This window comes from Gallus gallus, chromosome 1 (genome assembly GCF_016699485.2).
Source record: "Gallus gallus isolate bGalGal1 chromosome 1, bGalGal1.mat.broiler.GRCg7b, whole genome shotgun sequence".
Taxonomy (NCBI): domain Eukaryota; kingdom Metazoa; phylum Chordata; class Aves; order Galliformes; family Phasianidae; genus Gallus; species Gallus gallus.
In genome coordinates this window covers 57711648-57738141 of record NC_052532.1, presented here as the reverse complement: position 1 = coordinate 57738141, position 26494 = coordinate 57711648, and the positions used below count along the sequence as shown (strand labels likewise).

At 40.8% G+C, this 26494-nt stretch overlaps 1 protein-coding gene across 8 annotated transcripts in view; it reads right to left on the bottom strand.

The window, feature by feature from the left end:
* Nucleotides 1-25381, bottom strand: part of PTN (pleiotrophin) — a 69823-nt gene extending 44442 nt beyond the window's left edge. For 2 of the 8 annotated variants that reach the window (NM_001276362.2, XM_046939126.1), the window contains exon 1: nt 25224-25381. The gene's annotated coding sequence lies outside the window, so the exon portion shown is untranslated. Of the gene's footprint in view, nt 1-17733; nt 18020-18294; nt 18329-24739; nt 24838-25223 lie in introns of those variants that run through there. The other 6 variants (XM_015285608.4, XM_046939128.1, XM_015285616.4 and 3 more) reach the window with 4 other exon arrangements.
* Between the last annotated feature and the right edge of the window lie 1113 nt (nt 25382-26494).

The following is a 26494-nucleotide window of genomic DNA, read 5'->3' as shown; positions in this document are numbered from 1 at the left end:
ATGGGTTTCAGAAAAGCCATATTTGAACGTTTCATGCAGTCAGGACCTCTGCTAACTACTCAGGCTGTGCAAAACATCCAACTGTTCCTCTGCATATACTGGAGACTCAGGCCTTCTTCCAAAGCAAACACATTTCTGATTTAGCCTGCTTTCCATCAAAGCTAGCCTTTGGCACCCTTGTCTTCCCCTCTCCATGGCCAAGGAAGCCACATAGAATGCCTACAACTAATCTTTTGGCATCCCTAGGATATCTTATACCAGAATAAGGTCTCCTTTAAGGACCAAGAACATTGTCCCTCCAGTTACAGTTCTTTATATAGATGTCAGTTGGTGCACTAGGTCAGAACAGTAGTGGAAATGGCAGTGTTACTACCAGCAGTTCTTCCAAGTAAAAAGCTATTTTAGTATTGTTTTTCTCCTCCTTTTTAAATGCAACACAGTTCATGTCTTTCTCCTCACTTACAGTAGCTCACACTGTTAATCCATAGCATGCAAATTGACCAACAGAATGATAGAGATAGGGTAAAAGCCTGAAGAGTCACAAAATGGGAATGTACCAAAACCACAGAACTGGTAAGGTTGGAAGGGCCCTCTGGAAGTCACCTGGCCCAACCCCTGCTCAAGGAGGGCCACCTGGTAGAGGGTGTGCAGGCCCATGTCCAGGAGGTTTTTGAAGATCTCAAAGGAGATTCTACAATGTCTCTGACAGCCTGTGTCAGTGCTCAGTGAAAAGCACTATGCTCAGCTGGGAAGAGACCCACAGTTTTGTTTAGGCTCCATACCACAAGCAGGTCTACTTTAGTACAAGGCTGGACACTCAACAGATCTCACTGAATACAGACCTCACTGAATACACTAAGTTTGGGGTAGGGTGTTGCATCTCCCAACTATGGAACATCCCCATCGTTGTGTTGCATCCACAATAATGCGAGCAAGTTTTATGGCCAAAATCCTACTGCACAGGAAGATAAAAGTCCTGTGAATTAAAAATCTCCTAGTCATCAGTGTCAGAAGAAATACATGGTGCCCCAGGAATGTTGTGGGCCACTTCAGATATGCTGTCATCCACTCTCTTTAATTGGAAACATGGGAATAACAGTACTTATGAATGTGGAAAAAGAGGAAAGGGATGCACTAATACTTTTTGTAGAGCACTCCTAAATCCCTACAAATTCACAGAAGCAAAGACAATCTTTCAGGAAGGCCTCATTTGTTCATAAACTGTTTAACAAAATTTTGTTCTTTAAGGTTTATAAATATGATTTTCAGTCATAGCCACAGTTGTGAATTCTGAACAGCCACCTACCAGACATGCTACAGGTTCAATAGGGCCTAAAACCAATTCACTCCTAATTTAATTGAAACAACCCCCTCCCCAAATTTTCCAAGTTCTCCTTCAGCCCAGGTTTTGTCATGTCAGCAAGAGACAATAGTCATGGTTTCATGGTTTTTCATCGATATTCCACATCATAACATCATGCAGCACACTGGCACTTAAAGAGTTAATGCTGCAGTTCTGTGAATTATCAATGTATTTCATGAGTTTTAATCTCCTGGTCTCATAAGAGAAGAATGAATTACAACTCCTAGAAGACTTATTTTTCCATTTCCATTTTCCATTTGGAGGAAAAGATAAAAGTAGCTGGGAGTCACGAGACTGCTGTCTTTTAGCTCCCTGACCACCTCATCTATAGCACTACAGTAAGGACTTCAGTTTCAGAAACTCTCTCTGTCTTTCACATTTTATTTATTAGGTTCAATTTCAATCATATTGTATCATACTGTATTACCTCAAAGGACGCTACTATATTTCGTAAACTGAGGTTTTTTTCCTTTGGCTCGTTGCTGCTCTTTTCCTTATCTGGGCCCGCCTTCCTGCCTTTTCCCTTCCCTCCCACCCCCCACCCCGCTCCTCCCTAGAGAGTGTATCCATAAGTCCCATCACCCCCTTGTCACAGAAATCAGGCCAAACCGTGACAACTGTAAGTGGAAAGTATAATTATTACAGCTTACACAGTGCTGTATGTCTGCATTTCAACTTTTTCAAAATGGCTCAACAGAAGAAAGGAAACTGCTTGTGCATTACCCAATAAAACTTATTATGGCTGCTGCAAGGCAGTGTACTCCCACGCCTCAGATAACACACAGATTAACGAGGTCAGCACTGTGATTACTGCTGGTTCTGGAGAGTCAACATTAACAGATGGATTTGCTACAGAGAGAGGAAGAAGATATTTACAAGCGGGTAGGAAAATAGAAAGAAATTGAGCAAACCAGTCAACACCCCAAGGCTGAAAGTACAGGACCGCCTCATGAAGCACAGTGTATGTGGAAAAGCTGTATCAAGCCCAACAGAGTAGGTAAATCAAATTCCACCTTAAATCAAATCTCTGTTTCCTCCTCATTGTCTTCCTTTCATGCATGTTCTGTTTCAAGTGAAAGGAGGACAGAGTGGACTAACAGACCTGAAAGTCCTGCTGGAGCAGGTTTATATGAAACAAACATCTCACCTGCAAGAACAAAGGTGGGAAAAAAGAAAAAGAAAGAAAGGGGAAAAAAAAGAAAAAAAGAAGAGCCAAATCTCTTAAGCAGGTGGAAGGAAATGGGTTCAGCTCAATGATCAGTATACGTGTTACATCTGCTGTTGTTGGGATAGCTCACAGTGCTCATTCATTGAAGCTACTCTGCAACAGGCAGTGCTATCCAGAAGAAATGGAGAGATTGCTGATCAAATGCCATAATTACGGAGAATAGCAGCTGAAAGGACAGCAGCTCCCCTCCAACTTTGGTGCCTACAGACAGAACATTAATCTACCAAAGTAGGACAGTATCTTCCTTATTAACAAAGAAACAGTACACCCACAGCCCCCTGCACTGCTACATTTTACCTCTCATGTAAAGAGAAGTACAAGGCTTTTATTCTCCACTCACTTCATCTCTGCTCTATTTCTGTGGTCCCCTTGGCCCATGTTTGCATACCTCTGAAGCAGTGGCTGCTGTTCCTGTTTTCATCCTTTCCCAGACTGGTTAAGTTGCCTTTATTAGCTGCAGCATGTCTCCAAAGTTAGATGTTTCTCTCAGCAATCTTTCCTTTCGCATGAAATAACACGTATTACAACTGATTCTCTCCCTAATTAGAGGACTTTTAACCTCTCTAGAGTTACATGTGACTGACAGTTCTCATCTCATTTATCTAGTCCTCCTTTGTTTCTCAGTTTAGGATACTTCTGGCATCTCAAGCTATTCCTTCACTATCTGCTCTGGCAAAAAAAAAATAAAAATAAAAATAAAAAAAATAATAATTAAAAAAAAACACAAGAATGTCAGACTTTCCTAATAGCTTCCCCAGTTCCTCATTTTTATCTCCTGTTGTCAGTATACACCGACCCACTTCTTACTTATGCTGTATCACAAAGATAGTGCCAGAAGCAAGATCATCCACTTAGGAGCTAAATTTCACTTTGAACCACTGGCTCATCAAGTGGCACAAGTGAGAAAGGGAAATTTGCACACAGACCCTGATTACTGCTAGGGAAGACCATTCAAGAGGGGAGACCATGCAAATTCAGAATACATCAGGCACATGGGGCAAGCGGTCCTGGTGCCTCCTCCAGGTATCTCCTCTCTGTAATTAACCTGCACTGAAGAAGAAATCTGTAGAAGAAAATGCATCAAGATTTCTTTGATTTTGATTTTTTTAGTATAGGAATTGCCAAGTTTCCAAACATAACGGTATAAAAAGACCTAAACTGTGAATGTTTGGAAATAGTTTGATACACTTTCCTCTACTTCACTGTCTCTCTTCTAGGACACAGACTTTCCCTCAGTGGCTTTTTGTACAATGAAAAGAAGCCGTCCCTCATTTTAGCTGCCTGAGTCCTTCTGGCACCTATGTGAAAGAAATGAGAAGAAGTAACCTAATGAAATCCCAAAGAGGTCTGGACATTTATCTGTACTCAATTCCTCCCTCCCATTTCTTAGAGAGGAAGGGTTGTTTACTTAACCAAAAGATTACATTTGTCCATCAAAGGCTGAAGGAAATCCTCTCTACATTGCACACCCCATCTGCATGCAGATTTTGGAGCCCAGCCTCACTGAAGCCAGTGTATGGTGACACAAATGAACTACCGCTATATTAAGTCACTAGATGTAATCCTGACAGAAACTCCAAGTTCTCAAGTCTCTCCTCCTCTGATCTCTCTCCTCCCGCCTCTTTCTCCTTTTGCTTTGATGACTTTGACAGCCAAGTACTTGGAGTGTTACTCCAGGTTATGTGTCACCTTTAATGGGATTCAAAGCTTTAATTCAGAAAGTGGCCACTCTTGACCTTTGGCCCCACTACCACCCACTCTGCCATCCCCCCTCCTTTCTCCATCACCATGGAAATGAATAGTGGAGTGAAAAAATGGGAGCAGGCAAAGTCTAAAGCTTTTCACAGAGCCCCCAAAAGAAAGATGAATGAAACTCATTCATCACTGAGCAAGGGACCGAGAGAGCAATACTGACTGAAAAGCAAGCCAGAGGGAGAGCAAGCAAGAGAGAGAAACAGACAGAGATAGAAAAGGTTACCTCATGCAGGAAGTTATGTGATTTGAAAAAGAAAAGCACAGGAGGTGTGAGGGAACATAGTCCACTTTCAAAAACTGTGGATTCCACAAAGAAAGATGCTGTTATTTGGGGATGGAGGGGGTATTTCCTCAGCCCCTTACCTCCCACTCCCCCTCTCCCCCTCCAAAATTACGTATATATATATATACTTATATATATATGTATATATTGTATATAAAATCAGATTACCAGAAAAGGATGGAAATTTAAAGGCAGAAGGGAGAAATGCCTGAAGAGAAGTTGCAGTGGATGCCTGAAGGTGGGCAGCTCATTTCAAGGAAAAAAAACCATACAAGTAGAAACAAAGCTGTGTTTGTAGTTTTGAAGTTCTCTTAATCACATCTCCTTCTTTATAAGTATTTTGCCCCTATACATACACTCACCATTCATCTCCATCACCTCTACATCACGTGGTTTGACTTGTCTTAACTCTTAGTTTATTTGATTGATAACAAATAGCACTAGGGATTAGATGTACTTAGGAGGCAATTGCTCAGATACAGCATCAATTTTCTGGTGTGTTCCTCTATTTTCCCTATGTTTCACATCCTCACTACAACAGCATTGGCAAGGAGGTCCTTCTTTTATGACATCTTAACCAGATGCACTTTTAAAAGGAGTTAAAGAACACCGTGTATCCCAATGTCAGATAAAGGAAAGATGTCCTACTGCATGCAGTTCTACAGAGCTGGAAGAGGGAGCTTGTTGTTGCCAGCAACAGAAAGAAAAGAAGAGGGAGAGAAAAGAAAGCCTGAGATGCAGCAGCGTGGAAAAGCCTATTTGCCTGCGCCACATTCCTAAAACTAGAATATTTGCAAATATAGATAAGATAAACACAGATTATACTGGGATTTTTATACCATTAATGACTTCCCAGAATAACTAGTCAAAATTCATCTTGAGCATACAAAAAAATGTGCAGAAGCCAACAGGGCACTTCAGGATGCTTGTGTGTGGAAAAGCTCTGCGGGGCAGATCTCGGTAAGAGACATTATTTCCCAAGAATGTCTCCCTGCCTTATCCTGATGGAGAAATTATAATGCAGTTCTGCCAGTCCAAAGCTTAGCAGTTAAGTTCTACTCAGAACAGAGCCTACCTAGAGATAAAGTGAGATAAATCTCCTACCTGGAGATAGTTGCCCCTTGCAGAGCAGTTACCATTCTGAACCATGAGGTATTTTTTCTTCCTCCTAAACCTAATCAGGCATGACTCCATTCATTTCCCTAACCCCAGTACCACAATCTAATGAATCCAAAGGAAAAAAGAAAACACCCAAGAGATGGGAGTCACTGCATTTTATTCACTGTCAATCCAGTGAACAAGATGACAAGCCAAGCTTCCTTGGAGTGGCATTAGCACTTCTATTGAGCAATGAGCTCAGACCTTGAGCTCACACTTAAACTTCAGCCTGTTGATAATCTGTATCACACTCTTGGATGGTCATACCCTAGCAGTAGACAGACACACCCTGGTGATTCACCAGGTAGGGCAGATCAGGCACAAAGGGAGAAAACTCACGTTAGCTGTGCCTTCGCTGACCCTGTAGACACAATACTCTGGAGCTGCTTAGTTAAATGAAGACATCGTGTCTACTGAAATTAGTACAGTCCGTGGGTCACAGTAAGAGAAACTCTGCATATTCAAAGTCTTTTGAAAAAAAAGAAATAAGTAAATAAATAAATAAATGACAACATTTCTGCCTCATTCTCCCCACTCCTATGACCTGCAGATTTACCTCTTCCTCTCTTCCCATCCCCACGGACCCAGAGCTTTGACTCTTCAAAAACTGGCTTGAAAACAGCAAGACGGATCACTTAGGCAAGCCTTTGTTAGTTATCTTAAATTACTACTCACTCAAAGCATAGAAAAAAAATAATAAGATGATGTTATTTCACATATGTAAAGCAACCACACAGCTCTGATCTAAAACAACTTGTTTTAGTATAAGAACAGAGAATATCTAAGTGAAGAATTATGATCAAAATGGTTCTTCTCTCTGGTGGCATCTGGTTAGACTTTGAATTTTCTTGAACAAAGATAAGTCTGGTTGATCCATCCTTAATTCCCAGGGCAGGGAAGTTGAGGTCAGCTCTATGCTGCACATCTGTTTATGTTAAGCGGATATATTTTGACAGCAGTAAATTGTGCCTCAAATGGCTCTACAGAGGTGGGAAGCCTCATTTGGTCTTCAAAGTAACCAACTTCCTACAGTAAATTTAAAAACTTAAGTGCTCCAAACCATGAAGGACACCTGCATGTCATTAAGTACTTAATGCTGAGCATACAGCTTTCTGGGTCACCATCTGTTCAGCAAAAGCACCAGCTCTAGTTGCTGTTTCCTATTTTGCATGTTCTAGGGTTTCAACTGTCAGTCTTGGTAGCTCAAAATTACCCCAAATTACCCAAAAGGTAGTATGAATGGATCTTCTGTGTCAGCTATACAAGTTGAGAAACAGTGTCCCAGGAGAGAACAATTCAGCCAGACGAAATTCAGTCAGCTCTGTATAAGGGTTAGGAGCTAATCTGGACAGCTCATAGGATACATTTCTCCATTTGTTTTATCTACTGCTGCCCTTCTAATCTCGCCAAGCTGTTTGCCTACCTGAATTTATCTTATTCTGGTAATACTTACTGCCTGTGATGTCTAAGGAAAGTTCTCACTTGCACTAGAAGGTTTGCTATCTAGGCAACTATGCACAAAACAAAGTTCAAAATTACTATGCTTCCACCTAACCAGCAGTTATTGTTGAAAAGTCTCTTCGTAGCAGTGAGCTACATGCACAAAGGTAGAGAGGAAATCTAATCTGCTCTGGAAATCCAAAATGATTTTCCTTCTGCTCCATCTAAGCCACAGTGGCCATGTGCAAGCATTTCTTCTTTACAGAATGTTCAGACAAGAGTTTCAGCCCTTTTCAAGTTGAATCTCTCCAGATGGTTCCACTACCGTGATATCATCATTAAATTAGGGAATACTCATCACAGAGACAAAAGAAAAGGTAAAAGGCCCTAATGGTCACTTGGGAAGCATTACCTTTGTGGAAAACAAAGCCGAAGAAAAGAAAACAGAGGATGCTTGGAGGTCCGGGGAACTGATGCAGGCTGTAACCTCTCTCCAGATCATAGGCTTACAAGTTCTGTTTTTTGCCCTCTGTCTTTCCCACCCAAGTTGTATTACACATGAAAACCCAATTCAGGGAATCGTGCTTTGTAGAAAAACTCCATATTCTCTAGGAGAGAAACAAGGATTTTTGGGGAAAAGGTTATTAGGGATTTGATGCATCAGAATCTATTAAATAAAGCTAGCTATTCTGCTATAACTATAGGTGGTGCTTGAATTAAACTAGATTTTAAAGCTGCTAAGCTCTTTCATTCTTCTCGATGAGATGAAAATCAGCTTTTCTCCCAGTTCTGGAACAAAATTTGCTTATCCACATTACTAGAAAAACATATATGAAAGTGCCTTGCTCCCATTAGCAAAGTAAGCCAATAAAACCAACACCATCTTTCTCTCTGATGCCTACTTCGTCAGTCCTGCACAGTTTGGAAGATATGAATTATCACAGTATATTCCCCAAGTAAATGTAGGAAACAAATAGTAGACATGGGCATGGATATTCTCCGAATTAGCAAACTGGCACCATCTTAGATTGATTTAGTTTATTTCATTCTGAATAGATCTGTCCACATAAAGATCAACCTATTTCACCTTAAATGCATGTCTCTAATCATTCTAATTCACTTTTTCTAAAGTAGTGGCATTTTTAAAAATAACTCTTGCTTGTTTTTTTTTACAGACAAGTTTACAGGAACAGTAAGACCATGCTTGGAAAGAATCATTTTGTGCTAAAGGACCAGGGTTTCAGAAATATAGCTTGCTAGTCTGCTATTAAGAAAGTTCATTCCACTAAGGCAAGGTAATCCAGAGGATAAATATATACATATACACACATATATATATATACACACATATATATACATATATATATATATAAAAGGAGTACACAATGCCATCCTTTGATGGCAAATGTGTCCCCATCCCATTACCCCCAGCATGGGCCTTCTAGTTTTAAAATGCATGTTTCCCTGTTCAAATTGTTTTTTACATCCTGCTTGGGTGTATTCTACATCTACAGAAGTTGAGTTACAATTTGATATAATAAGGAGCAAGATATTAGTTGGGGCTTACTTGTACAAAATAAGCATTGTACTTGTATAAATTGACACCTATATTACAGTATTTGTGTATTACAGTTAAAATTGAAATTCCATAACTTGTTAAAGCATGTAACATTTACTATTTTTTAAAGCACAAGCTTCTACAATATCAGCCTGCTCACATTTCAGCCCTGAGCAGATAAGCAAAAACTCTCCTACTGAGTCAAAATGAATATTCTTATGCAAAAGCCCCGAGTCAGTTCCTTATACCAATCTTCTAGAACCCATGACCCCACTTTTACTGCTCTAATAGTAGTTTCATAAGATGAGGGATCCAGTGCCTTCTAAGAAAGCTTTTGTGAAATTTTCATCCTGCCTCTCATCATCTGCACTATAAAACAGCAAACTGTAATTGAATTTTTCCTATCAGAGCTTTCTCCTGCAAGTTACAGAGGCCTTCAGTAATTGTTATTTTTCTACTCTAAAATGTATTTACAATGTGGTTATCTGTTCTTCTTGAGTCTGTCAGACAAACTAAGCTCTCTAAGTCACCAAGCAAACTTTCCCAGTCATTAGCTTGATGGAGAGTTTTTCCCTTTTCCTTTCACACCTTCTGCAAACACTGGAGCTAATACAGAAAACATTATTCTGGTATCTCTCATCAGCACCATCTCCCTAGTCTGACCATCTCATGTATATGCCTAAGAATCACTTTCAAACATTTCTCCAGAGCACTGCATTCAGAGCTCATATGCCCTTGCCTACCACCTATGATCCCTAAAATCTTCTTTAGTCCAGATATTTTCCATAGCATAACTTTCATTCATACATACAGACCTAGAAAGGACCAAATCATGCTGCGCTAGGAAACCTGCATCTTTATTTTCAGCCCTGAAAACACAAGAGGGATAATATTCTGGAGATACAAATATAGGCACGAGAGGGTTCCCTCCCTTCCCCTGGCAACTTTCCCTGTTTTCAAAAAGAGAGAATGAGGTCCTCAGTAGCTTCAGGCTGTTAACAATGATGCCACTGCTCAGTCAGTAATGAATTTTGCAATATTTAGCGTTTTCCTTAAAGCCTAAAGGACAACTCTTCATTAATGTTTAAAAGAAAAACAATGTTCAGTCTTCAGCTTTAAAGACGAATACTTTGAAATGTTACTAATAGGTTGCATTTAAATAATAAAACCCTATGTAGAAGGCCAGAACAAAGAATCCCATCGTTGTTTTGGATTTTCTTCATCTAGCGATTTTTAGGCCAATATCCTGACAGGAAAGGGGGAGGAGTGGGGTTGTCAGTACTTAATTCAATGAGTATAATTACACTGAATTAGTGCTAAGGGGTTTAGAGAAGAAAAAAAATACTACTCCTCAGAGTTAATATAAAGTGGGCTTTCATGTACATACAAACTCAGAAGGAGCAAGCTGCTGCCTGCTGAGAAGTAGTTGGGAGCCAGGGCATTGATCAGACTCGGCCAGGCCTTGCTTGAGAAAAAAGCTGCAGTAGTGAATTACTGTAAAGCAGTATTCACATGATTGATGGGTTTACCCCCACCACCACATTTGTTTCAAAGATCCATTTTCTCTTCCGTGGTGATGGTGTGAATTAACCCTTCTCACAGCAGCTGGCTGGGTCCTACAAGACCAGGCCAAGGCCTAACAGCTCGATGAAGCTTTTATCTTATGTAGCTGTGTGACTGGGAAAACAGGAAGGAGAGTTAACACCCAGATTTCTAAGGAACACCATAGCACCAGACTCCTCCGACAGTCTGCAGACCATCTGCCATCAAATCAGCTAATTCCTCCACCTTCCTGCAGCACTGTCACAGAAGGAGCTCTGCCTCCGATCTCCATTACAGCCTGATACCCCACCAATCCCACTTCTCCTTATATCCCATGGAGCATGGAGTGGTTTCCACCTCTTGCCTTTTTAACCCAATTTCTTATCAGCAATAGAATTTTTTTTTCTTGTTTTTCCCCACAGAGAGAAAGAGGAAGAGCAGTAAAGAACAGATCCCAGGCAGATCTGGGATGGGATATCTCCTTATGCTCAGAGTTCTGTAAATTAAAAGTAGTTAGGAAGGCCAAGCTAACATGGGAGAAAAAAAACAAAAACAAAATAGAAATAGATACAGAACATAACCAATTATTAAAAAGCTCCTAAAATCTTTGAATTGACAGTATGATAGATTTCCATGGAACCCAAATCACACACCTGCTTACAAACCAGCTCACTGCATCTTAGCAGCAGATCATTTAGCCAGGAACAAACTGTCAGTGTCAATGCAAACTGTCTTGTGATATTCTTAGTTACCAGTAAGGCACTTCACACATGAGTATGATTTCTTTTCCCTTTAAAAAGTAAAGATGTTGCTTAAAGAAGAAAATCAAATTATGATTAAAAAAAAAAAAAAAACCCACAGCATAGAACATTATATTCTATTAGATATACCAAACTGGCTTCAGGCAAGTGAAATGTAACCTTCCTACGCACAACTCTGCAACTGCACATCATGCAGTCTGCATCATTTCATTTCCCTGGCCTTGGACCTCCACAAAACTGTGCTTCTTACCCCACAGCACCTCCTCTTCATTCACAGTTCTATTCTGGCCACATGGAGGAAAAAGAAAAAGGAGAAATGATCTATTGCCACCCTTACTAGTACACAATGAAGATTTCTTAAACAAGCCCTTCTTCCCACATTGCAGCCCTACCTGCTCTCCCAGGTTTGGCCCTGAGTATGGGGCACAGGCACATGGCAGCTCTGCTGGCTTTACAATGGACTTTGGGCTAGAGATCTTCTCAGGGTGTCCTGCCTTGGCTTTGTCATGGCACAGCATGACAATTTTCTATCCTCAGGTTTAGCACGCCTTGCATCTATCTGCTTTCACAGTCTTGTCTTGGGTACCACCTTCATCTGTTGTGATAGCTATGGCAGATGTCAAAGGAATCACAAATGCCAAACCAAAATGCTACAAGCTATATCCACTTTTTTTTTTTAAAAAAAAAAAAAAAAAAGCTGTCCAAATGGACAGATGCTAAAGTAGCACCAAATGCTGTCACACACACATTACAGCCTCTACATACTCAATTCTCAATTGGAGATACAAGTTCTCAGGCCAAAACTTGTCATGTCTGACAGTATCCAGTCACTAAGTTAGTCCATGTGCAACAAAGTCATTAGAAATCAATATAAACCAGGACCTGAACTCATCCTTCCAGAGATTCATGGACTACTGGTGAATACTCAGCTTCCTCTGCAGCATATAGTTAATTGCTGTCAGATCTTGTCCTGCTATATTACTCCATTGCTTCCAAATTTTATATGAGTACATTTTATTAACCCCAAAGAACAGCATGTTTCTTCTCTCTGTGAAGAACTTTCTCAATTTCAGAGGATCTGTCCAATCCGTCAGGATTACTTTGACATTTACTGTGCTTGTGACCTCTGTCACTGTGATTTGCAAGTTCTACAAGTGTACCTTCTGTTCCCTCGGGCAAAGAGAAAAAGAGGAGAATTAGATCAATGGCCACTGTTCTGGCACCTCACAGAGCTGCACACCACCTGTAAACCACATGTATTGAAAAGGACCCGATAAGACAGAGTAATTAATTCTCTTTGGGCCAGGGGGAACACTGGAGCAGCAGCGTACACTGGCATTACTGGTATGGTGATTTGACACTGTTGTGTCAACAGAGCTGTCAAATCCCACAGGCCTACTGCACAAAGCTCAAGGCTCACCCCAGTGCCAGGAGGCCAGTGGTCTTTGTTGTTTCTACCTGTCAAATGAAAAGATCTTTCCAGCGAGCTCTGAGTCACTAAGTACGCTCTTCCCTCCCCCCATCAAATCCCTTAACTGTGCAGTTCAATCCAGCAACAATAGCAACTGAAATGTAGAATACAGGTGTGCTGTTAAGAAAAGTCAAGTTATTCAACTTCCGAAGCCTATGCACAGTGGAGTACCATAAATAAAGCAAACATCTTTTCCTCCTCATTCAACCTAAACAACAATTTACTTTAAACAGAAGCTACTTGTCGCCCCTTGGTCTTTTTTCATTTGCCACATTCAGAGGCAATGTAGGCAAGTGATCTAAAAGCCCCGTCAGGAGACACACCAGATCAGCTGTAACCACAATTGGCTTCTGCTCCTGCTGATACTTTGTGCGCCACAGCAAAAGCCATAACACATTTAGAGTTGCATGGTGACAAGCAGTACTAAGCCTTTGTGCCCATTCATAGCACCCTACATAAAAGCCACTTGAGCTCATCAAGAATAAGAACGAGCTCTTTCTTAAGCCCAGCCCAATCCAGTTAACAGGCTTATATGGAAATGCTGAGAGACAGGGCTTACAAGTGGCTACGCACCTAACTCACACACACAGTTTTGCTGAAAATTAAGAAAGATAGTGTACAGCACCCGGCTCAGACTCATAACTGTCTGTCTCTACTCTTTTACAGGAATAGAGGCAAGAATTCAAGAAAAAAGCACAAATGACCTTTGCGATTAGTAATCATTACTACTTGCATAAATCTTCTTCCACTTGCATATCTACTTCAGTTCTGTATAAGAAAAAAAAATCCTGTTAAATACAGAAATACATTTCTGTTTTCCTTATCAATTAACCTTCCCTTCCTATTCTTGGTATAAGCTTGTGTAAGTTGATTGGCTTCTGCTAGAGGTGCCAGAATGCACCAGAATAGACAACAGATGCACTCAAGAATGCTTGTTGTGGCACTACTTGGTGACAACATGCCATTGTCTCCTGTCTCCCCGACTCCATCTGTGCACAGAGATGCAAGCTGGGGAAGAAGTTGGTTCTGACATTTGTCTAAGGGCTTATGAGTGGGTGGATAAGCACTGCCCTCACCACCATGACCACAGTGTGAGGTAGCTCCAAAATGATGGATGCAAAAAAAGATGCCTGCCATTCAGAAAGCTGAAGATTTGCTTTGGGATTCATCACTGAAAAGGTAATAACCTAAAAGAAGCTGTAACCTCAAAACCTTGATTTTCCATTTAAAAAAAAAATGATGGAAGAGTGAACACATCAATTTTGTTCAGGATATTGTTGATTGTGGGAGCTAAATAAAAGATACTTAATAAGCATGAATGTTACTAACAGAATGTTACTAATTTAAACATTCTCTGTGAGATGTGGGGAGACTAAGTCAGCATCAGATTAATTGAACACAATCAGACTTAAGGGAAAATGGGCAGTTTTCACAGCATATACCAACTTCGACAACATATTTGTTTCAAATATTTGTCCATTTACCACAGCTGGAAAGCATCAAGGCATAAAATTAGACATACGTGAGTGCAATCAGCTCACATTTCTGATATCACAAACATCACAATTTGTTCAAGTGTTAATCAAAAAAAAGGCAGTAACCCAGAAGGGATTAATGACAAACTATATAGCAAATATAAATCACAGTAAACCTATTTGACATTTATATTACATATGTATGCATATTTATATATGTATTTAGTTACTTTGGTGAAATTTAGATTACACCTTTCATTTAAAGCTTGCAGAAGGGTTGCTAGTCTTAAACAACGGAAAATTGACTCAGGAATTGGGGCCACATTTCTAGACTGATTTCCAAAGGAAGGGAGAATTACTACAGTTACAATGTATTTCCATGGGATGAAAATATAGGATTCTCTCACATTCTTTTGGAACCCTCACTCTAACATTACCGCATAATACGGTGTGTTATGCCTGGGAGATTGTTGCCAGTCCTAAAAGAACCAGACTTCAAGTACAATATTTGGGAGTCACTTCTTTATTAAAGGAAATGCTTCAGGAAAGAGGAAGAACGTGAGGACTGAGCACAGATATTCTGAAAGGATGCCAAACTGCAATTGCTGATGATACTTCTGGCCACTCAGAAAAGGAGGGGAAGAATGACTTTTTCAACGATTTTATTCACTCACCCAGTGTCCTTAAGAAAAATAAATAAATATATGGAAATCCAGCCCAAGTGAAACTAATGGAAGAGAACAACTTTGGCAGCTGAGATGTAAAATGGAGATCAAAAGGTCCAAGAGCAAGGTTGAGGAACAAGGACACAAATACATAGTGACAAGTAATAAGGCATTCCTTAAGCACATGGGAAAGTGGAACACCAGAAAAGCTGGTGGGACCTGAAAACTACCAGGATGCAAAGAATTCATTTAGGGCAGAAAAGAAGATTGCAGAGAAGCTAAATGGCTCTTCTGGTTCAGTTTTCAGTTCAAAGCAGGGAACAGAGATACATGCCCTGAAGCTATACAGGTAATGAACTTGAGGCAGAACTGCCAGGCAAAGAGGCAAATTAGGGAAAATAAAATAAAACTAACAGTTCAAGAAATTTGCTTGCACTATTTTTCATAAAGAAATATTTCATGCCCCTAATTTGCAAGAATCCTCTAAAAATCCTGGCTACTCCTCACTAGATGTAAGTTGCTTAGATTTGCAAAGACTTTGAAAAAAGCTATTAGGATAACTTAGTAAACAAAGGACAAGAGATAAGGTCTGTCATTCTTTAAGTATTAGTAAAGCAACTGAGAATCCCATGTAAAGAACAATATTAAGTTCTTTGCGTAGGAGAAGGGTGGTAGTGCCCAAAGAATCAGCCTATGACCAGTGTTGCTGAGTGTATTTATGAAGCATTTGAAAGAATGAAAACTAATATATTAAGATGTACTGCTCATACAAAACAATAAAGATTGGTCAAAAGTATGGAAGTCCTTGTCCTCTCTCTCAACTATCCAAGCAACCGGACAATACAAATATCAGAAAAAAGATCACAATCAACATTGAATCTTACAGAAAGCTTAGCTTTCTATTTCTGCTCCTCATTGCTTATTAATGTATGTATATTATACTACACTTCTTGTGAGATATCATGATCATCAGAAAGTCATAGTATCATGGAACGTAATATCATGGGGTTAACAGCATGGGACATCACGAAAAGCTTGCTGTAGCTAGCCTATCTATCTCAGTAGAGATAGACACCCTGGCCAGCTTGATACAGTGGGTGGCAATCCTGACCACAGAAGAGGGTTGGAACTGGATGTGCTTTAAGGTCCCCTCCAACACAAACCATTCTGCAATTCTATGAATATAGGGCTTGAGTTGTGGTTTCCATTCTCTCAATGCCCATTAAGTACTGTACACATTCACATGGAGACTAGATTTTCACTGACCTGGAATAGAAATCCTGCATTCAGTAACTGAAGAATTTCCATTTTGATAGGCCTAATATGAAATATTTAAGGTTCAATTTTTCTTGACTTAGACACATAACTTACACTTCACAAACTTTTCCTGCTTTAGGTTTTTTGTTTGTTTCAGAATTCCCTATTAAAATAAGATGAGAAATTCCCACCTACAATTACTTGAGAAATCTCAACTGGCAAAATCCCAACTAGAACTGGAGCCTTATTGCACATGCTGAAAGTGTCAATACAAAAAGAAGTGAAGTTGTCATTTATAGTACGTGTTGTGCAATTGGAAAGTCTAAAGTTAGATAACACATTTGTGAGTTATCTCTACAGTTTGAAAAGAATCTCCAAACTGAGAGAGGCTTCTGATATGTATGTAAAGCACAATGCTGGGGTAAAGAAGCTACATATGTAATTTTTTCTGCATAAAAATGCTGTCTCCATAGCCACTCAATCTAATGCTGCTGTGCTTAGCACAAGAGAGATTCTCAATCACAGAGCTACTTCTTTGTAGATATAATAAATAATTCAAACTAGACAATAGTACACAGCAATTAAATGAACATATGTGCTGTAATGTTCTACCCTCGTTTTTCCAGTCCTTTCCTTGTACAGCAGTATTCAAATTCCAGCCATTCACAACAGCTTTCACACAGATCGGCTGCATTTGGGCACAGAGGAGCAGCCAAAGGAAAGCCAGGACCACATTTCACTTTATGCTACTGAATTAACAGATATGTTTGTAACTATCTCAGTTGTGCATATTAAAAGGTTCCATTTTTTTTTTTTAAGTAGCCTCAAAGTAATTTTCTAGAACGAAATTATGAGTAGGAGCAAGGAGTTTCATCCACTTTTCACTATCCTGTTTAGACCTTGTATATTTTCACCACAAAAGTATTACCAGTTCTGCAGTTTGTAAGGGGCTCCCTGCTTTGCCACAGTTTGGATTTCATGCAGCTTTACAAAACCACTTCAGATGTTAAATGCAGAAGCTTTCTCCCTTCAAAGGTAAAAACGGAAACAGAGGCTGTTCTCAGTGGGCAGACGGCAATGTCCACTTCTCCTCAGGCGAAACTCTGAATCTTTCAGCACTAAAAGGTGTAACACAACAGGTTTGGGCAATGGCTTATGCCTGGCCAACAGTACATCGCAGTTATTATACAGTTATTAGTGTTGATGGTCAGAAATTTCCAACAGAAAGTCTTGGTTACTAATGCTGATGTACTGAAGTTCACATTAGCTCTCCACTAGTTCAACTTTTAACAAAATCCTTGAGTAGTTCATGGTTAAACAGACATTCAGAATGATATAAAGTGAGGCTACCAAAGGCCCCACAGTGAAAATATTGTTCTGAAACTTATCACAAGAGATTTCATCCCAACCCACACATAAACAGTGTGCACGTAAGCACGTTACGGTATCAGAAGAAACTTTCATTTGAGCTGTGTTTATCTTCTAGATTATGACATTGATACAGCAAAGGTTTCAAACCCATTTTTACTTTTCTTTGTCTAAGTAATCCTCTTGTTCTCTGGGAAATAAGTCATGGCACATAAAGCTGTTGTAACACATAAGATTTGCAAAGATTTTAGTTTAAATTACAAGTGATTGAGAGAATAGACTGAGCTCTCTTAAAACATTAACACACCCCTATAATCCAAATGTCCACTCAATATTAATGAGCTCAAAATGCAAACTAAACTAAACGAGTGCCATTTAAAGCTAGAAGCCACTAAGTGAGCAGAGCTACCTTTTTCTTCTTCACCACCCCATAAAGTCAGTTTCTGTGCTATTTTGCCAGCACCGGGAAATTCTTAGATACTAGAGTCAACATAGCTACCCTTATTTTCAAAGTCCATAGTTCCTTCAACTTCTTATAAATCCTCTGAGGATGGAGAATTTATTGATGATTAACAGCAGAAGAAAAAGTGAGAGCAACCTTTAGGCTCCTCTGAATTCAGCAGGTCTTTGGCCAAACTGCCCAAAGGATCAGCATACAGTGACTGGCTCCCCAAGAGCTTTTCTTTTTTCCTCCCTTTTGCTACTTGAGTAAGCCTAGAAGAGGAGGCAGCTTGCAGCACGGCAAGTATGCTAATGCCATATCAAACTAACTGCCATGCCAACAGCAATCACACACACGCCTGCTCGCACATTTCTGCCAAATAATCACTTAAGCAAACATCAACTACAGAGATTAGTGAAAGCATCTGACAACATGCAAATCAGGCAAGAAACATGGGCTGAAGGGACAGCTTAGGAGAGTGAGGATTTAATAAGTGAAATGTGAGGAAGTTCCTGGATCAAAACTTACTGTGTTTTTGGAAGATTTCAGAAAATCCTTTGTTGGCCTTGAAGGGACAGCTAGTAGATTTTTTTTTTCCACTCCTCAGTCCCTACTGCATATCAGCTGCACCCAGGCAGGCTTCTAATAAAAGCAAATGACTCTTTCTCAGACAAAAACATCTTTGTGACCTCTGGGAACACAGCAATCCAAACAACCAAGCAGGCAGTCAGGTGGCACAAACTACTGGGAAGCAATCACAGTATCTCAGGGGCCTTTCGTCAGCATCAGAAGCAAAACTAAGTAGAATACTGTTTTTTTCATGAGAAAATCAAAGACAAACCACCTTACGCAGACCAACAAGTTCAAAGTATTTTCCTACTAAAATTAAGGCACATTATCAGAAAAATCATATGATTTTTCTTTTACCTACCTAAATGTACACCACTCCAAATGCACCCAATGAAAGCAATGGTTCTGCCACAAGAAATATGAGAACAGTCACTACCTTTTATCAGCATTATTACACATTTGTGTCTTACTTTTAAGAATTTATCAGCCAAACAAATATATGAACATGCTTTCTAAATCTTAGGCTGAATGCTATAGCCCATCTTCTGAAGAAGTTCTTGCTGAAGCTTCAACTTTGCTTGAATAATGATTGGAGGATGTGTTCCAGTATTAGTATTCATCTCCACTTAACAGGAAGAATATGATTTAGTGAGCTGGAAAAGATCTCAGTATGGAAACAGAAGTGCAGTTGTCCCAAAACAGACAGACGCACTGCCAAAATACTGCAGAGACAGCATTGTATTAGAGATGCCATCTTTCTTACCGGTTACATCCAAGTCCCTTCCTGTATCACTTTCAAAAGTGTATATCTAGATATATTATCTTTTCTTTAACATTTAGAAAAGTGCCTAGAAGAGCATGATAGAAATCTTAGCAGAGGCATTTTGAGCAAATAATGCTCTTCACTTTGTTGTTGGCAGGATGTAAGTCTATTGAAAATAAATAAAAAAATAAGTCAATATGATACCTGTTTTTAAGTAAAAAAGTTTGATATGGAACTACCTATATTTCTGTCACAAGATTCTCCAGACTGTTGGCCTTCTATTTTAGACTACAGAAGGGCATGTACATTTGTGTCACATTCTTAGGGTTGTTTTGCACTTTGAGATACATAATGTGTGAAAGGTAGAGCTAAATAAATGAATAAACAGCTCTGTTTTACTAGTGATATAGGTGAAACAAGGTTCCTTAAATTCAATAGTCCGATCATTTTTGGATGGCAATGAAATTAATTCAATTTTCCCCAGGACTATAAGAGACATAATCCAAGAACAAAATAGATGTATGCCTGGCATTCCATAGAACTGAATTTGACAAAACAATTCAAGTCACGTTTATTGTTTGTGATCAGATAGGAACATTCTGACTTCCTAGACTAGGAACCTGACTTCCTGACTACCTAGACTAGGTATCTATATATTTACTGCTTGTTTCAGCACAGAATTCCTCATGTCTTGAAAGAGTATCTGTTGAGCACAATTACCTAGTTTTTACCCTTATTATCCCTAGGGACAGCCTAAGGCAACAGGCTAATGCAGGTAGCAAGTAAGATAATGAACTCAGCAGCAAAGTGGTCTATCTTCCTTTACAGGCTTGGAAGGTAAAGACAAACTGTCCACTCTAGCCTGAGAAATACACTTGCTCAGCCTTGCTGCTTGCATAACTTATGTGATGCCTGCCTCCACCACCAGCTGGACCAGCCCCACTAAGACCCAAGAATATCATCCCAGACAAGTAGAGAGGGGCATGTTGAAGGAAAGAAATGCACACTTAGCCTCCTCCCCTCTCTCGGTTGTTCTGCCTGGTTTTACCCCTGCTGCAGGCAGAAAAACTTGTACAGACAGTGGGTCACTCCAAAAATATTTGAAGACAGCAAAAAAAAAAAATCAATTTCATTTACAATGTTGGCTAGCTGCAGACCAGTGCCAAAACAGGAATTTGGACTGAAGTATTAGAAAATTTCTCTTCTTCATCTTCCCTCCCTTCTGGAACCTGAAGAGGGTATCATGTACCATTAAACGGGGGATGTCTACAAGGTCCAAGCTCTACGGGAAGTCTACAGAAACTAAATGAGGAAGGGCAATTTTTGTAACACTCTCATGGAACATTCAATGAGCTTTAAAATAGCGCCAGCAGGCCTCACAGGAATGAGGTCCATTTTAAAATTGTACTTCCTCATTTATTAAATGATGATGAACTGGAGTCCCAAACACTATTTAATTTCAGAAACTACTTTTATCAGAAAATCTCCAATTCCTGTAACTCTTCTGCTCTGTCTGTACCCCTCCTTTGCACCTGCCATTGAATCAATCACATACACCAAGCAAGGTGTCAGATTTTACTCAACATAAGGAAATCGCATTTTGCCTCACACCAAATCAACTCTACTCCTCACCTCCAGAGGTTGTACGTAGAGAAAACAGAATCTGCTATTCAAGGAAGGCAGGGAAAGGCAGGGGCATCTGGGGGGGAGGAGGAGGAGGAGGTAGGGTGTGAAATCACCTGACTGCATCAGTAATGCATCCAGCTTTTCTACATTCACATTCCCTCTTCTCATCTTCCATGAAACTGCTTCTAGCTGTGTTCTCTTAACCTTTGCTCTGAAAGATGTTAAAAAGCAGTCTGCAAGATTATTTCAGTTTTTAAATAGTCACTCTCACATATGAAAGCAAGCAGAGAAATTAGAAGGGTCTTAAAAAAAAAAAAAGCACCACCTCTCCACCCAACATTTAACTATTCATATTTTATTATAAACATAAATCATCATGGTGCCACTGCAGGAGGTAGTGCCAAATATTTTAAATAGTTCAGTGATTCAATCGTTTGGAATTAACATAATGTGAATGTATTGGTCAGTAGAGTGTCTAATTTCATAAAAACCCTTTCTACCTTTCTACCTTATTAAGATAAGCCACCACTAAAAAACTGAGCTAGTTTCATACTATCATGTCAAATATCACCTGCAACAGGTTGTTTTATGTCTTGGAGGTCCTTACTTTTTTACTAGTAAGAAGACTATTGGAGCTTGAATAAGGTCTGAAAAGTAATAAGGAACTTGGCATCACAGATTCAACACTTCTGGCAACTTGGAGCAAACAAAACATTAAGCAGCAAATTTCATGCTGACTGCCAACTCTTATTTCATACGATAGATCAAGTCCATGTTAAAGATAGTGAGATAGAGTTTCTCCAGCTCATGACAACCTCAGTTGATACAAGATCAATGGTTTGCAAAGCATATTTAATTATATTTAAAAAAAAAAAAAAGAAGAAATGGACAAAACACACACACCAAAAAAAAAAAACTACAACAAAACACTCATCTACTTGTCTTTATTTAGTTTGTATTACTGCTAGCACAAATAACATTATTTGAGGTGTCCTGGAACTTAAAAGGCCTTCTCTGAACTTGTTTGGTTGATGTTGCATCAATCCACAGATAGAACCGCATTGCTTCTTACACAACTATAAAGCTCTGTGAGCTATTGTGATAAAATGCAAAACTTCCACATTACAGAAAACATTGTTCACTCCCTTTGTTTCATTTTCCCACTTTTCTGCTGAAGAAAGCTGATGTGAAAGGACAGACACAGATTTTCCCCAAATCTCCTGAAATGCGTATTGAATATTTGACAATGCCCACTTTTCAGTTTTCCTCTGCATGGCTCCATCAGAGAGAACTCCCTATGCATTCAAAGGAGCACAATGGATAATGATTTCCAAAGCATTAACTTGGAGCTATTGAAACTTAGATGTTTTCAAATACATCTATTGTGCACAAAAGATTCTAGACTACCCCAGCTACTCTAGAAGAGTCTTTTTTGCCTTTCTCAGAACATCCACTCCTTGAGTCATCCCTGGAGTGCATTATTGGGGCTGATTTCTTAGTGCAGCGAGTTCCATCAGTCAAAGCTCAACAGATTCAAATAATATCAGGATATGGATATAAATTAGTGAGACAGATCCTAAATAGTTTTGACAGGTTTACTAAGTATATATAGCGACAGAGAATGCTATTCCTGCTGTCAGACATCAATATGTAGACAGGAGATTGGGGGCACCATGGAAACTCAGTGACATAAGAGTGGTATTGATTGGACAGAAAATGAGACTGCAGTTTAAGCTTAAGGCTGCCAGTGATGCCAAGAATGGAGAATGACCTCCAGCAGTGAATTTTCAGCATAAGCTCCCTGTGAACGAGCCAGTCCAAGAAGGATAAATCAGGGACAATCTCACCAGGGATATGGGTCGACCAAATGCAGACTACCCTAAGCAGATGAGAATCACTGTGTGTGTGCGCGCGTTACAGTGACCTAGTTTGTTCAAAGACAGCATTTTGAATGGTTTATTATAAAGAGGCTTGAAACAAAGAGACTTCCTCAATTAAAGTCCTGAAATGAATCCTCTCAATGAAAATGCTTTTGATACACTGATCAGCAAGAGGTTGTAAATATCGAAGCAAAGCTTGCATTGTTAAAAACCAGTTCCCACAGAAAACACCACTGTTGTAGTATAGGTAATGAGACCCCCTGAACAGAGCGCTAAGTTTCATGAGCAACGTCCATTCCATTCCTAATGCCCCAGTGTTCGACTTTAACATACAGCAATCCTATCTTCCTGCTGCAAAAAATGCACTCAAATAGAGCAAATGTTGAGTGACTGTAAAAGACTATTTTTAATTATCATCCGAGGACTCTGGAATAGCTGCCCCTAGCATGAAAAAGAAACATTACTTGAGAAAGAAGTACCATGCTGGAGCCATGACTGCTAGAAGTCAGCTGAGAAATAAAACACACCAGCAGGGGAAGGATGAATCTACTCAAAACATACATAAGAACAGGTGAATCCTTAGTGCCAGTTGGAGTGTAATGGAATACAGGTATATGGTACCAGAATACCACTATGGTTTCTATTACTATAGCCAAACCAACCAAGCTGGCAAAGATATATCAGCTACAGACTCAATCTCAAAGAACTGTTGATTGGCACTGGGATAATGGCAAGAAGTATGCTTTTGTCAGTCCACCTCTACACTACAAAGAATAACCCACTGGTAGAAGAAAGATTTGTTGCTAACTTCTCTTTTTTAATCTTAGATTTTGCTTTGAAGCATGCTAAAATCAGTAAGCTTCTCTCCTTCAATTTCATCTGAAGCTTCGTAAGTAATAACTCATCAAAGAGTTTAGTGTAAGCTGGAGACGGGTGTATTAGAATCCCTCATTTTCCTTCTCTTTAAAGAAAAATCACTAAATTACACAGCAGGTTTTTTGTTGCTGAGGTTTTTTGTTTGTTTGTTTGTTTTGGTTTGTCATTTCCAATGAAATACCTTCTCCATTCTAAATTTTTGTTTCTATACCAAATTAAATAATTTTTGTCACAGATATTCACATGCCTTTATCCTTTCAGAGGTAATTCTTTTCAGAGGTATTTTTTTCTTTTGTTTGATTTCCAAGCTGTTTCTTTTCAGGGAGGAAACAGAAATACATTTGGGAAAAAAAAAAAAAAAAGAAGTTTGCTTTGTATACCAGCTCAAGCATATCGTCTTGAAAACATTAAGGACAAGAATTTCTTTATAATGACTTTTGTTGTACCCTTTCCTCCTCTCTCTGTTCCTTCTCTACTCCTCCCTAATGCAACCAAAGTTATACACTTACTCTATTTGTTGACCAAAACGTTGAACTTTGCTAAAAGCTTAGAATAGTCATGGCCAAAGGGGAACAAAAGAAAGGACAGCAAGTTCAAGAGCTCATGAGCTACTGGTAGTGTTCTTCCACTGTACTACAAGCCATTTAGAGCAAATAGGATCTGATTTTAAAACCTACCACTATCCATAGCTGCAGGGTTATCTCACAGAGAAGGATTTAACATGTTGCAAATGTTTCCACAGTGCTCCTAAGAACCAGCTAGTCTAGGATTGCCATCCTGTAATCAGCTTCAGATCAAACTGCTGAACTAACACACAGTAGACATTCACAAACGAAGTGGATCAGTTGCCATGCAGAAGAAATAGGCATGTGACACCCACTGGCTATATAAAAAGTCTAAGAAAGCTCCCAAAGAAATGATTACCTTTTCCCTGCACAAAGTTCTGCTTTTAAGAAGAGAAGATGAAGGAGAGGAAGGAGTCAGAAGCATCAGAATTAGAAATCATAATACATTCGCAGAATCTGTATGCTGAATAAGAGGTAACTGTATTTTCACCATTGGTAATATGGAAGTTTCTCCCAACCCATTCCTCCAGAAGAAAGAGAACACAAACTAACAACAGTAGCTATAAATAAATCAGCAACTCATTTGTTTCACCAAGAGAAAAGTAGAAATAAGAAGGCTAAGTACAAAGGAAAAAATAATAGTAATAGTTATAGAAAGAAGAAAAGTGCTCAGCCCAAAGGCACAACCTAACCTCGGTTATCCACGGTCTCAGTCGGGACACTTCTGGCACAGAGCACCTGGAAGCTGCAGGAGTTCTGCTGCCCTGGGATCGCTGCTGCCCTTCTGTCCTCTCAAACTGGATCAGCCAGAGAACTCCTGTTCCCTTCTGTGCTGTGTCACGTCCCCTCAGCACCCCTCTTCTTCTCCCCCTTTATCGCTCCCATGTCCCGACACATTCCCCCATCCCGAGTGGAGCGGCCAAACCCACGGGGGATCCCGAAGCACCCCACCACCCCTGGGCACCCCCAGACCTCGGCTCCCGCCTGCCCCTCGGCCAGGTGCTCCCCAGTCGCCCCCGGGGCGGGGGGATTAGAGGAGATGAGGCGGTACCGGGGAGAATCCCCGGCAGCGGGGTGAGAGGGCGAAGCGCTTCGCATCTCGCCCGAAGGAGCGGGCTCGGGGGGCAGCGTCCCTCTGGCAGCCCCTGGCAGTCCACGCCGTCCCCTCGGACTTACTTCGGGCGGCGAGAAGCGCTTCTCCCGCAGCTGTAAGGGGCGAGCCGCGGGCGTCCCCGGTGCGCGGCGGGTGCTGCGGGTGCTGACGGCGCCGCGGCTCCGCTTCTCCACGGACCTCCGACTCACGCCCCACTCCTCCCGCGCCCCGTCTCTCTCTCGCTGGAGATTTCTTCCCTGAGATTTTTATACTGGAGGCAGGGAACCTGATCCTCGCTTTGACTCGACAGAGCTCGGGCTGCGGCAAGCCGCCGAGAGGAGGGAGGCAGAGGCAGGCGGGCGCCGGGGCAGAGCTAGCGGCCGCGCTGCCCCCTCGTGTGATGATGCGGCGGGGGCGCGCCGTCGGGCGGGTCACCCGCGGGGCAGCCTCGCCTCCACCGCCCGGGGCGGGGGGGTGTCGGGGGGCGGGACAGGGCCGCTCCGCCCGCACACCGGGCTCCCGGGGTGCCCCCGCTGCGGGGAGCGGCCCACGCCCGCACCGGGACCGGGCAGTGCCCTGCCTGCCCCTCCACATTCAGCCCTGCTGAGGCTATAGCCTCCTAATGGACACCAGCTGGCTCTTGCCGGGAGAGGATTTGGCTGGCAGGAGTATGGGGAGCTCTAACTTGACTTCCAGTGTCCCACTTAGACCTGGACTGGAAATACTGGGTTGTGGGGGGAACAGCATTTAATCTCAGCTCTAGCTGAAACCACCACAAGAACAGCTTTTCTCATGGCATTGCAATGCTTCTGGTTGCTGGAGTTATATCAAGGTTTCCACTTTTTTTTTTTTTTCCCCCAAGTTTTCCAACTTCTAGGTTCATTACATGCGTTGAATAAGAATGTACCCCAACCCACAACTTGATTTAAGACAAAGTGGACTTGTTCCAAAGTCCAGGCAATTTCTGTCTAATTCCTGATCCCCAGAGCAATTCTCTCTCTCGATTTGAAAGACTGAGCCCATTGACTACGTGGGTCTCAGCTCGCGTCTCCTGCTCCAGGTTTGCACAGAAATCCAGTTCAGATTCCTCTCCTGTTTCCAGAGGAATGAGCTAAAAAAGTAATTTGTCTGGCACCATACACATTGCATCATCTAACACCTACCATCTGTGACAATGGAAAGCACTGTGTGGCTGGTCCCAGTGGGGGCAATTGCACCCACCTGGAGTCTTTCTTACTAAAGTAAACTATTCCCTTCCATCCACACCTTGGCATCTTCTTTTCATCACGCAGTTATGTGTTTAGTCCTGGCATGGTTGTTAAGGATTTGCACCACTGGCAGATTTAATGACAGT